Here is a 13173-nt window from a genome sequence, read left to right as displayed (position 1 = left end):
CTCCCACAGTCACGTGCTAGACCCCGTAAGCAGGAAGGACAGGAAGGACCCACAAACTCCCAGCACCCTTTTGGTAACATCTGCAGAATGACCGAGCTCCGTCTCTGTGGCGTCTGATAGAACAGCCTCTGGTCATGCTTTCGAGGATCTCAGAAGTCACGCAGCGTCACCACCAGCAGAGTCTGTCAGGAGAAGACGCTAGAGCCTGTCCATCGTCAAGAGAACTGAGTGCCCCTGCTTGATTGGAGGGACATTAATTCACATTTATCTTATTTATTTGGATTTGGGGCCACATCTGGCAGTGCTTAGGGTTTACTCCTGGCTCTGAGCTCAGGGATCACTCCCGGTGTGCTCAGAGGACAATCGGCGGTGCTGGGGATCGAACCCAAGTCAGCCTTATGCAAGACAAGCACCCGACCTGCTGTACTATTGCTCCGGTCACATGGAGGCATTTAAAACACCCCATTATAGATGGAGCTGCCCAGGGCACTGTCAGGAATGAAAGCAGGAAACCACATCAGTCAGGTCCGGGACAGATGGACACACCCTGGCTCAACAGCACTGCCATGAGTCTTACTGTTTTGTGTATTATTGTTTCATTTGTATTTATTTTACTTTATTTCAACACTGTGGTTTACAACGTTGTTTATAAAGCAGTTGTTTCCAGCATTCAATGTTCCAACACCAATCCCACCACCAGAGTGACCTTCCCTCCACCTTTGTCCCCATTTTCCCAACTACTCCCAAGCCTGCTCCCTTAGCAGGCACAAGGTACAAAAAAAAAAAAAAAACAAAACACACAAATTCACATTGCTCATTATGGGCTGGAGTGAGAGCACAGCAGGTAGGGTGTTTGCCTTGCACACGGCCGACCTGGGTTTGATTCCTCCATCCCTCTCAGAGAGCCCGGCAAGCTACCTAAGAGTATCCTGCCTGCACGGCAGAGCCTGCCAAGCTCTGCGTGGTGTATTCAATATGCCCAAATCAGTAACAACAAGTCTCATAATGGAGATGTTACTGGTGCCCGCTAGAGCAAATCGATGAACAGCGGGATGACGGTGATACAGCGATACAGTGATTGCTCATTATAACTAAATGGCTAGTGGAATTATCAAAAACCACTTCAATAAAAGAAAATTTGCCAAAATTGCTGTAGCTCACCATCAGGTTATTAAGCCCTTGTCTGAGGGTTGACTAAGCTGTCTGTTTCTAATTGAAGCCTCTGTTATTTTTTGTTGAGCCTAGTTGGCTTCTATGTTACTTTCCCATCAGATTTGCTGGGCGGTCCAAACACTCCCAGATTCCTAATTGGCCACTGTGAATTTGCATGGCAGTGGCTGTGGGGCGTGGGTGTGGCTGCTGGGGCTTCCGAAAGTATGGGGGTAGGGGGAGGTTATCCACTCCCCCTCGGAGAAACCCCAGGGTTCTCAGCCTGAAACCCAGTGTCTCTAGAACTTACTTTGGTTTGGTGTCTCTGCAGAGCTTGGTCATGAAGGGACAGAGTGGGGCCCTTGGTCTGGCAGCAGCTGTGGGCTGAGGGTGCAGCTGTTGGGGGAGGGACTTGGCCCACCCCACTCCCAAGGCGCCCCAAAGTTTTCAGCCAGAAGACTGGTGGTAGCCATGAATTTTAGAGGCTTGGTTGTAGCTCTTCTGAAATTTAGTCCGTGAGTCTATAAGGCTGGGCTGATTTACACAGCAGCAGCTTTGAGCCGTCTCGTTCTTATTTACATCTTTTCTCTTATTATACAATACAGTACATGTTGATTGTTGAATACTTGGGAAAATACAGGAAAGTCCAAATAAAGAACAAAACCCTTCTAGCGTCAACACTGTCACTGTCATCCCATTGCTCATCGATTTGCTCCAGCGGGGCACCAGTCATGTCTCCATTGTGAGACTTGTTGTTACTGTTTTTTGGCATATTGAATATGCCACGGGGAGCTTGCCAGGCTCTGCCACGTGGGCGGGATACTCTCTGTAGCTTGCCGGGCTCTCCGAGAGGGGCGGAGGAATCGAACCTGGGTCGGCCACGTGCAAACGCCCTACCACTGTGCTGTCTCTCCAGCCCAGCGTCAACATACCCAGAAGAAAACTGCCACGGACACTGGGTCCTATTTCCTCCTCGAGGTGCAGCTGGAGGTACCAGGTAGAAAGACACGCTTCTGTTCCTGCTTCTTCATATGATCTCAGGGAAAAATCCCCCTGCCCCCCCAAAAACGGCAAGAACACCACATTAAATATTGAGATGACCATTTCACTTTCCATTATATAGATTGCTATAGTTTTCATACTAATTCCCCTATTATTGAAACTTCCGATGAGCTCCCATTATATAATAATAATAATAATAATAATGACATATTATATAACGTTATTACTATTACAGGCCAGGATGGGACTCTAGGGGCACAGTAATGATCAGAGCTCATTGTGAAAAGCTTGTCTCTCTCCACAATGATGGGAGGTGGCTTGTCAGTAAAATGCTTTGAGTGAAGAATAAAGTAAATCTAGTCAGGACCAAAGTCAGTGAGATCATCAGTGGATTTCCTGGAAGACGAAACAAACTTGCTGTCACTGGCCCTCAAACTTGGCATGCATTTCCTAGAAGCCCAAGTCACAGTGGGTGCCGTGGTCGGTGAGAGGATGACTCATAGCACGAAGCAGGGCCGACACCAGAGCCTCTGCTAGCGTGACAATCCACGGTGGGGGGTGGAGATCTACTCCCGAGAAGAGACACGCAGCTGTGTGAGGTACCACAGATGCCACAATCGACTCTTAGAGCCATAGACACAGTAACAACTTCCTCGAGGCCAGTGGTCTGGGGGGGTTCAGGAGGTGGGTCAGTGCTGGAACACTTGCCTGTGTGAGGCCTTGGGATTCCGTCTCAGCACCATGGGGAGGGAAAAACACAATAGTTATCCACGGTTAGTGGTCTTTACCAAGTAAGGGACAACCTCCACATGGCCCCTTGTTAGTGAGCTTTGCCAGCTTAGGGGCCTAACACTGAAATGCAGCCTCATGAGGGCGAGGGCATGAAAAGCGAAACTCACTGGGCCACAGCCAAAGTACAGTGGGAAGGGTTCTTGCCTTGCATGCAGCCCACCAGGGTTCAATTCCCAGCACCCCATACGTCCCCCCGAGCCCCTACAGGAGCGATCCCTGAGCACAAAACCAAGAGTTAGCCATGAGAATTTCCAGGTGAGGCCCAAAAACAACGAAAAAGAGAAAAAAAAAGAGGAAGAAAAGAGGGAAGGCAGAAAGAAAGAAAGAAAGAAAGAAAGAAAGAAAGAAAGAAAGAAAGAGAAGAAAGAGAAAGAAGAGAAAGAAAAGAAGAAAGAAAGAGAAGAAAGAAAGAAGAAGAGAGGGAGGGAGGGAGGGTGGGAGGGAGAAGAGAGAGAGAAAGAAGAAAGAAAGAAGAAGAAAGAAAGAAAGAAAGAAAGAAAGAAAGAAAGAAAAGAAAGAAAGAAAGAAAGAAAGAAAGAAAGAGAGGAGAGAGAGAGAGGGAGGAGGGGAGGGAGGGAGGGAGGGGAGGGGGGAGGGAGGGAGAGAGAGAAAGAAAGAAGGGAAGAAAGAAAGAAAGAAAGAAAGAAAGAGAAAGAAAGAAAGAAAGAAAGAAAGAAAGAAAGAAGAAAAGAAGAAAGAAAGAAGAAGAAGAAGAGAGAGAGGGAGGGAGGGGAGGGGAGGGGGGAGGGAGGGAGAGAGAGAAAGAAAGAAGGGAAGAAAGAAAGAAAGAAAGAAAGAAAGAAAGAAAGAAAGAAAGAAAGAAAAGAAAGAAAGAAAGAAAGAAAGAAAGAAAGAGGGAGGGAGAGAGAAAGAAAGAAAGAAAGAGGGAGGGAGGGAGGGAGAGAGAAAGAAAGAAAGAAGGAGGGAGGGAGAGAGAAAGAAAGAAGGGAAGAAAAAGAAAGAAAGAAAGAAAGAAAGAAAGAAAGAAAGAAAGAAAGAAAGAAAGAAAGAAAGAAAGAAAGAAAGAAAGAAAGAAAGAAAGAGAAGAAAGAGAGGGAGGGAGAGAGAGAGAAAGAAAGAAAGAAAGAAAGAAAAAGAGAAAGAGAAAGAGAAAAAGAGAAAGATTCAATTCTCATGTCTCTAGATAGACAGTCAATAACATGGTCCCACTTGGTCCAAAGAAGTTTATTCTCAGAAGAAAAAAATAAATTAAGATACCAGACATTATCTATCACCTTGGCAAAGATGAAGCTTTCTTTAAGGCCAAAATCCAATTTAGGCCAAAAATTAGGGAAACGAGTCCTCACATACCCAACGGGGTGGGAATATAAATGGGCACAGTCTTTCTTAGAGGGCAATTTGGCACTGAATAGCAAAGTCATAAAAATGTGCTTATCCACAGCAGTTCTGCTGGGTGGATTTTTTTTTCCAAAGGAAATAACGAAAAAATACAAAGAGTTATGAACGAGGAGGGTGTTGTGCTCAGGACACTCTGGTTTTCAATAAACACAGATGGCCCACTACCCGCAGGCTGGAAAGCTCTGGGTCTGAGCTGGTCCAGAGAGAGAGAGAGAGAAGAGAAGAGAGAGAGAGAGAGAGAGAGAGAGAGAGAGAGAGAGAGAGAGAGAGAGAGAGAGAAGGAGAGTATGTGTAGCGTGTGTGTTTTTGTGATCTGTGTGTGTGTGTGTTGGAGGGCGGGTTTTCTGTCATTTATGTAAGCATTTCAGCATCTATGTTTTTTCCGACTTTCCATTTTGAGATTAAAACATACTGGAGCCAGTGTTCATGTTCCCTGTGCTCGTGTCTTGATGTAACCATAGTAAGCAGAGGTGCATGAGGGTGAGGTCACAGAACTTCCCTCAAAACCCTCCATCCAAATCAGGACATCGACCTAGTTAGAGCTGGCTACTGAGCATCAGGCCTGACTCAGCTCTCTCTGGGCTTACAAGCCATGGGTGCACATGTGTGGGTGCATGTTATGTGTGCATGTGTGCACGCGCACACACATGCATGTGTGTGTGCTTGTTTCCATGAATCTCTAGTCAACCCCTAGAGTCCCATAACTAAGACCACTCCATATTCAGGACCAAGAACTCTTCCAACCAGTCAGTGTTTGAGAGCGCTGATTGCTGCTGTGTGACTTTTCCCAGGGGGTCCCCAAGCCCCCTGCTGTGGCAAGAACAAATTATTGCAAAACCAAACTGAATGAAACCCCAGGAGCTGGCTCTGGGAAGGGAGGGAAGGCGGCGAGGGGTGCAGGGAAGCGTTACTAGAGCGAAAAATCCCACAGCTGGCATCTTAGGCCCCAGGGATGTGAGCTGGGCCAGGGCAGGGGGGAGAGGGGAGGGGGCTGTCTCCCCCCAAGGCTCCTGTCCCTTACCTCGGGTCTGTCCCCCACCACCTCCAGGCCCCGTGAAGCCAACGGAGGGGTGGGCTGCTCTTTGTGCCGCATGGGAAGGGGGTTAAATCATCCATCACCTGAGCTGCCGGGAGCTGCCTGCCCCCTCCTCAGAGCTCACTGCACCCCACCTCACCTCCCCGGGGGCAGCCGCACCACCCCCCTGGGGTTTGTCTCAGGGTTTGTCCAGGGAATTAGGCCAGGTGGAGCTTTGCTATTCTTTCTTGGGGGTCCTATGTCCCAACCCAACCTCCTCCCCAAGTTGTAACAACCAAAAAGTTTCCCCCCCCCCCCACATTGTCAGAGGAAGCCCGGGAGCGAAATCACCCCATGGGGAGAGACTGGCCTAGTCCTGCCCTCCTGTCGGAAGGAGGCCCTGAGCCCCAGGGACTCTCGGGACACCCCAGGAGAGTGGTCCTGAGGCAGGGCAGGGACCCGCCGTGGGGGCTGTGCACAGAAGGCATGGTGGGACCCCCAGAGAGGGGAAAGAAGCAGCCCCCTCTTTCCCCACTGGTCCAGGGAGCTCAGCTCTGATGGAGGAGCTGCTGTTTGCCTGGGGACCCCAAGATCAGCAGGCCCCGCCCCAGCCTTTGGAAAACCAGGGACAGGGGGCACTGCTGGGGGCCCCCATCCCATGGGGGCAAGTCTCCAGCTCAGCCTTGTATTCCCTGAGTGGACCTGGTCATGGAGCCCGCGGGTTTTTCATGTGCGTGTTCAAGTAATAAGGGAGGGAGAACTCCGTCCATGATGGGGTGGGCCATCCGCAAGCAGAAAGATCTAGAAAGGGGCTTGGCCACTGTTGGCCACAGCTGCCGCTGCAGGGTCTGTCAGGAACGCAGGCCTACAGGGCTTTGTGGGGCGTGAGCAGCCCAGGAGGGCGCCTCGGAGATGGATTCAGCCCCGGGACCAGCCCCCGCTGGCCAGGACATGGAAACCTGTGAGGGTCACTGCGAGGGTGGGAAGCAAGGGGGGGCGTCTGTCCCTGTGGCTGTGCAGACATAGGGGTGTGTCAGGATGGCAGAGACACAGGAAGTGCAAAGAAGGCTGCGGCCAGTGTGACCACATGGTCAGGAGTGACCTCGCTCCCTGGAGCCAGGAAGCCAACTGGTGTTAGCCAGGAAGTGGGTGGAGGAGAAAATGGAGATTCTGACTTCTGGGGTGCAGAGACTCTCTTTGGGGTAACGGCGATGTTCAGAAATCAAACGGGTGAAGTGGCCAGCCTGAATTCAGCGTCACTCACTGCATTGCTCACTTTAAAATGCTTCCTTGGCGGCTGGAGCAATAATACAGCAGTTAGGGCATTTGCCTTGCACGGTGGCCGCCCCAGGTTCGATCCCCGGTACCCCATATGGTTCTCCGACTATTGCCAGCAGCAATTACTGAGTGCAGAGCCAGGAGTAACCTCTGGGCATCACTGGATGTGACCCCAAAACCCAAATCAATAAAATGGCTCCTTTTATGTGGCTGTGGATTTTGCCTTAATCGCAAATAATTTCCAGTTTTGTTTTGATTTTTTTAAAAATAGATCATCGCTGTATCTGCCTGGGCAGTAGGACAGGCCAGGGTCTCATTTATTTTTTTCTGTCTCTGCAGCAAGCAGATATTGTTTGGTAAACAAATTCATCTCTCCTACCACGAGCTGTTCCTGCGCTTCCCTCTGGGGGCCCCTTCCCGCCATCCTCTCTCCGTCCTGGTGCCAGTTCCATCAATCACTCGGCTTCCCTGCTTTGCTCTCCTTGGAACCCAAACAGTCCTGGCCCACGCGGTCAGCCCCAGTGTCTGTGGCTCCAAAGCGCGTCTTGCCTAAGTGGATTTCAGGAGACGGCAGAGAAATGTGTGCGTTGGGTTTTGCAAATCTGAACGCCCAGCCCCCCCCCCCCCCCACTGCACTCTGTGCCAACAGCTTCCAGTTTTGGGTTACAGTCAACATTCTTTTGTGGGACTAGGCATGTAGCTGGGCATGTGCAAGACTTGATTTGATCCCCAGTATCACACTTTACCCTCAACATCATCCGATGTGGCCCTTGGGGGCTGCCCCCCCCCCAAACAAACAAATTGTTTGAATTATCCTTTTTTTTTTTTTTTTTTGCTTTTTGGGTCACACCCAGCAATGCACAGGGCTTACTCCTAGCTCTGCACTCAGGAATTACCCCTGGCGGTGCTCAGGGGACCATATGGGATGCTGGGAATCGAACCTGGGTCGGCCACGTGCGAGGCAAATGCCCTACCCACTGTGCTATCGCTCCAGCCCCTTAAATTATCTTTTATAATGTTATGATTTCACAGCATTTTGACTTGACTTAATGCCAGTGGTCTGCTCATTTAAAAAAAATAGCCAGAATTATTTATGAGGCTATATATCTTTTTTCTGTGTTTTTTTTTTTTGGTGAAGCAAGATAGTTTTTAATTGAAGTTTATTTCAAAAGATGAGAGCAGAGAGAAAGACAGAAGTTCAGCCTTCTCCAGAGAGAACACGAGCTTCTCCGGAGCGGAAATAGGCAAAGAAACATAGAGAAAAGCAAGCTGGATACGTGTTCAAGGAAGAACATGGGCGTGAAGAGCAAGTCTTGGTCATACATATATTACCATAATGTTAAATGCCACAATGTTATTTTATTATGAAATGAATTTATTTCGAGTAAAAGTTTTTAATAATACCAAAAAGTACGAAAAAGAATATAATTATCACTCTGAATCTCTCCTCCAGGGGAAAAAAATCTGCAAACACTTTGGTCTATTTCTTTGGAGTCCTTTTAATTTTTCACAGTGTATATTTGTGTGGGGTCTTAGTTCTTTACAAAGTTACATAAATATCAAATCACATTGTATAAACATTTTTTGCATGTTGGCTTACCTAGCTATATAACGTACAAATAGTATTCACATACTATGTGCAATTTCCTATGTCCTGCAGGGGGTGTAGGAGAGGGCTGTGTATCAGCCACACCCTGTGTTGCTCAGGCGACCTTGTCCTGTGGGAAGTGACACTCAACTCGCAGGTCAGATGCAGCAAGTCAGATGTGCCACCACCAGGCCACTTCCTTGGCCTTTCTTTATCCTTGAAAGCAAGCCTTGACTTTCGAATACCCCCTGGAGTTCTGTGCTGTGGCCAGTTTAGCCTCATTGGTTCCCTATAAGTATATATTTAGGGGGAACTTCGATTCCTCTCCATCGTAAGTCAGGCTCCGATGAATTTTTGTTTGTTTGTTTGTTTGTTTGTTTGTTTGGTTTTTGGGTCACACCCGGTGATGCACAGGGGTTACTCCTGGCTCTGCACTCAGGAATTACTCCTGGCGGTGCTCGGGGGACCATATGGGATGCTGGGATTTGAACCTGGGTCTGCCGCATGCAAGGCAAACGCCCTACCCGCTGTGCTATCACTCCAGCCCCGGTTTGTTTGTTTTTTGCTTTTTGGATCACATCCAGCGATGCTCAGGGGTTACTCCTGGCTTTGCACTCAGGAATTACTCCTGGCAGTGCTTGGGGGACCATATGGGATGCTGGGGATCGAACCCGGGTCGGCCACATGCGAGACAAATGCCCTCCCCGCTGTGCTATCGCTCCGGCCCCTCCGATGAATTTTGAAACTTACCATTGATGGCAGAGGGATGACCCCAGAAGGTTCAGGGGCACAAGCAGTTTCAAAGCTTGAGAATGTCAGAACCAACCCTCCCCCCTTACACACACACACACACACACACACACACACACACACACACACACACACACACCATTGCTCAAGCTTTGATAGCTGCCTGTTGGAGGGGTTTGGCCCAGCCTGGGGTGGGAGTTGGTGGGTCTCCTCGGGGACCTGGACCGAGGACCATGTTGTGAGAGAAGGGACCACACAGCCCCCTCACCTGCGCCAGCCCCACCACCGCTGTCTCTCCCATGGCCAGTGCTGTTTCCGCCCCAAGAACCTGTCTGGAAATCTTCCACCCCTGCCCTCACGGCTCACCCCGGCCTCAAAGCGGAAAGCAGCCCTGGAAAGCGTTACTTCCCGTCATCTTGGGCGTCGGTTAAGAGAACACCTGTCTGCATCCCCCCACCCTCTCTCCTGAGCTTCACCCCATCCTCCAGAGCACTTGGCCCTCCATTTGTGGGGAAGGGGCTACCCCTACTAGCCCCCCGCCACCTGCCAGAACAGAGCCGGTTCTGACCAGCCTCAGGTGAGCCCAGCTGCCCCTGGCCTCTGAGCCCAGCTGTGGACGGAGCCACTGGGGGCGCCCCTGGGAACCACGTGTCTCTCGCCTGGCCTGAGAAGAGAAGGTGCAGGGCTATGCCCGCGTCCACACCACAGCGACCCTGGGCCAGCACCGCCTACAGAGCCAGGCCAGACAAAGGGGAGCCCGGCGTGCGCCCCTCCAGTGAAGAGTGTCCCCTCGGGGGCACTGTGCAAGCCCCGGCAGGCGCCCAGGGGGTCAACAGCACCTAAAACCGCCTTGGAGTGTGGGGGACGGGAGGGATTTTGTTCTAGCGGAGGCGGCTTCTGCGCAGCCCCACTGGGCGCTGTCCAGGTGCTGATCTGTCCGCGGGCTTTGCTCAGTCTCCCTTCCCGGCCTTATTCTGCCCCAGCCTGGTCCCGCCTCTCCATGCTGCCGCTTAGAAGGCCCTGGAACTTTCTCAGCAGGGAAGAGAGAGAGAGAGAGAGAGAGAGAGAGAGAGAGAGAGAGAGAGAGAGAGAGAGAGAGAGAGAAACAGAGACAGAGACAGAGACAGAGAGAGAGGAGAGAGAGAGGGGAGAGAGAGAGGGGAGAGAGAGAGAGGAGAGAGAGAGGGGAGAGAGAGAGGGAGAAAGAGGAGAGAGAGGAGAGAGAGAGGGAGAGAGAGGGGAGAGAGAGAGGGGAGAGAGAGGGAGAGAGAGGAGAGAAAGAGGAGAGAGAGAGGAGGAGAGGAGGGGGAGAGAGAGGGAGAGAGAGGAGAAAGAGGAGAGAGAGAGGAGAGAGAGAGGGGGAGAGAGGGAGAGAGAGGAGAGAGAGGAGAGAGAGAGGAGAGAGAGGGAGAGAGAGAGAGGAGAGAGAGAGAGAGGAGGGAAGAGAGGGAGAGGGAGGGATCATGTGCTCCCAAGCACCCCTGCCGTGGCTACTCTTTAATAAGTGATAATCTAGTTGCCAAGGGGACAAATTAGGAGCGCAGGGGTTGAGCAGCTGGTCTTAGGGGGGCGAGGGGGGAAGCTGGGAGAACTGCCAGCAGGAGCAGGCATGGGGGCTCGACACCCCACAGGGCAGGGCCTGGGGCGGCCGCCGGAAGTCCCCACAGGAAGCCACAGCAGACTGTATTTCAGCCTTTAGAGGCCGGCAGGAAGGAGAGGAGGGGTGTGAGCTGGGGGCCTGGGAATGGCTCAGAGAGAAGCAGGAGGTGCGTGGGAAAGCAGGGGTGAGGGAGGCGAGCAAGGGCCAAGGCCAGCCCCATCCTTCCTCCACCTGCAGAGTCCAGGAGGAAAAGAGAGAAGTTCCGGGATGCCCCCCACGGCCCTCCGGGCAGTGTCCAGTGACCACCCCCTTTCCGGAGGTGCACAGGCTCCATCTCCTGCGGCCTGCAGGTCCACACTTACTCCTGGCACCTCGAACAGCTGCTGACCCATAATTCTGTCCTCCCAGGCCTTCCCCTGGGCCAAGTTGTTGGGGGGAAGAGGGGCTCGGACCCCCAAACAGCTTCCAAAGGAGACCAGTGCTTGATGCTGGGGCCCCGGGGGGCCAATGGGAGACCCTAAAAGTTGTCTGTCCTTGCCCTCTGCTTCCCCCCCCCAAAACACACACATACATGCTGTGTCCACACAGATGCAGGGTCTCCCAGGACACTGTCCTGGGCTGGGACCCATCACTCCGGGCAGAGTCCATTGGAAATTGGGGACCCCACGGCCCAGCTCAGGGTGGAGTGAGAACCAAAGGCAGCAACACCGAGAAAGCGCTGAGCTGACCGCAGCCTGGGGCCCGCTGGGGGCTGGACTTCAGGGTCCGTGGTCTCACCACACTGAGCCTGCAGCCCCTCTGCGGCTAAACCCAGGGTGGGCCCTGGAGGGAGGCAGGGCCCAGGGTGTTGGCTGCAGCCCTGAGAATCCAGGCGCTTCCCCCCCCACCCCGCCACCCCCAGTCTTCCTCCCCACGCCTGTGTCAGGCCAGGTGGGAAGTTCTGCTCCCGCCCATCTCCCTGGAGATCCAGGTGACAAAACTCCATCCTGCCTCGTGCCTCACAGCCCGAAAGCAGGCAGAATGGGGTCACAAAGCACTCAGAGAGGCTCCCAGAGCTTCCTGCTGGGAGGGACCCGTCACCTCGGCTCAGATGTGCTTGCTGAGGCCCGTCTCTCGGACCAGCCTGATCTCCAATCCCTGTAGCACTGTCATCCCGTTGCTCATCGATTTGCTCAAGCGGGCACCAGGAACGTCTCCATTGTGAGACTTGTTGTTACTGTTTTTGGCATATTGAATACACCACAGGGAGCTTGCCAGGCTCTGCCGTGTGGGCAGGATACTCTCGGTAGCTTGTCGGGCTCTCTGAGAGGGGCGGAGGAATCGAACCTGGGTCGGCCACGTGCAAGGCAAATACCCTACCCTCTGTGCTATCGCTCCAGTCCATGATATCCAATAAGGGAAGAGAAATACAGTTTCCTACTGGGGAGACCAGACAGGGGCGGCCTTCCCGGATATCCACCCCCACCTTGCTGCCTCCCTGCTCCCACCTCTCCCTCCACGGACCAGGACCTGCACCCAGACGCGAGTGGTCATGTTCCTGGCCGTGTTCCAGAACTCTCTGTGCTGTCCTGCATGCGTGTTCCTCACTAAGTCCCAACGCCCAAACCCCGTGGTTTCAGAGAACGCTGCAGGTTTTATGAGAGACACCACCCCCCTCCCCCCATACACACACCAACAGGGAAGGCAGGAATGATGGAAAGGCTGGGAAGAGACCCAGAAAGAGGGGCTGCTCCATTATTCAGCAGGCCGGAGTCCCCAGGCCCCCCAAGAGCGACTGCCAGCTTTGACACCTCCAGTGTTTTCCCATTAAGTCTCCAGCAAACATTTTCAAGCCCGCTGGATTGGCAGCCTCAGAGCAGAGCTCCCGCCCACGTCTGCCCTGCCTGTCTCATTAGCTGAGCCAGCGGTAGCCCAGGGCAGGTTCGTGGGGGGGGGGGGGCGGTTGGAGTCAGGGCTCACCCTTCCCTCCACTCGGGCCTCCGCGCTGAGTCTAAATGCCTTAAAGCAGCCACGGGGCTACTGGTTTGCCTCCAACGGGTCCCTCCGATCTTCTCCTCACCTCTGCTCCCTCTCCAGCACCCCCTGCCCCCACCCAGACCATTAGCCTTCCCTGCCCGGCATCTCCTAGCCTCTGTCTCTTGTCCAGGCTGGTGGCCCCTCTCCCTCCCTGCCCATGGACTGGCTGGGAGGCCAAGTTCATCTTCAAAACCCACCGGAGATGGAAGCAAGCATCTTTCCGGAGCCCTCACGTGATGGGTGTGCCAATCTGAGCCCCCCTCTGTGAGGGGGGGGTGTAATCTCTGACACAAAGTGTCACCCCTTGGGGGCTGGAATGATAGCACAGCGGGGAGGGCATTTGCCTTGCATGTGGCTGACCTGGGTTCTATTCCCAGCATCCTCTAGGGTCTCCTGAGTACCACCAGGAGTGATTCCTGAGTGCAGAGCCAGGAGGAACCCCTGAGCATTGCTGGGTGTGACCCAAAAAGAAAAAAAAAGTGTCACCCCTTCTTAGAATGGGGGGCTTCCTCGGGGCAAAGGCTATGATCAGACCATGTAGAGACCCTTTCTCAGAGCCGGCAGTGGGGCTCCCCGGGCCCCGGGCCCCTTCTCCCATGGGGGAACACAGTGAAGCTCACAGGT

Source organism: Sorex araneus, chromosome 3, assembly GCF_027595985.1.
Source record: "Sorex araneus isolate mSorAra2 chromosome 3, mSorAra2.pri, whole genome shotgun sequence".
Taxonomy (NCBI): domain Eukaryota; kingdom Metazoa; phylum Chordata; class Mammalia; order Eulipotyphla; family Soricidae; genus Sorex; species Sorex araneus.
The sequence above is the reverse complement of the archived record's forward strand: the minus strand, read 5'-3'. Positions refer to the sequence as shown.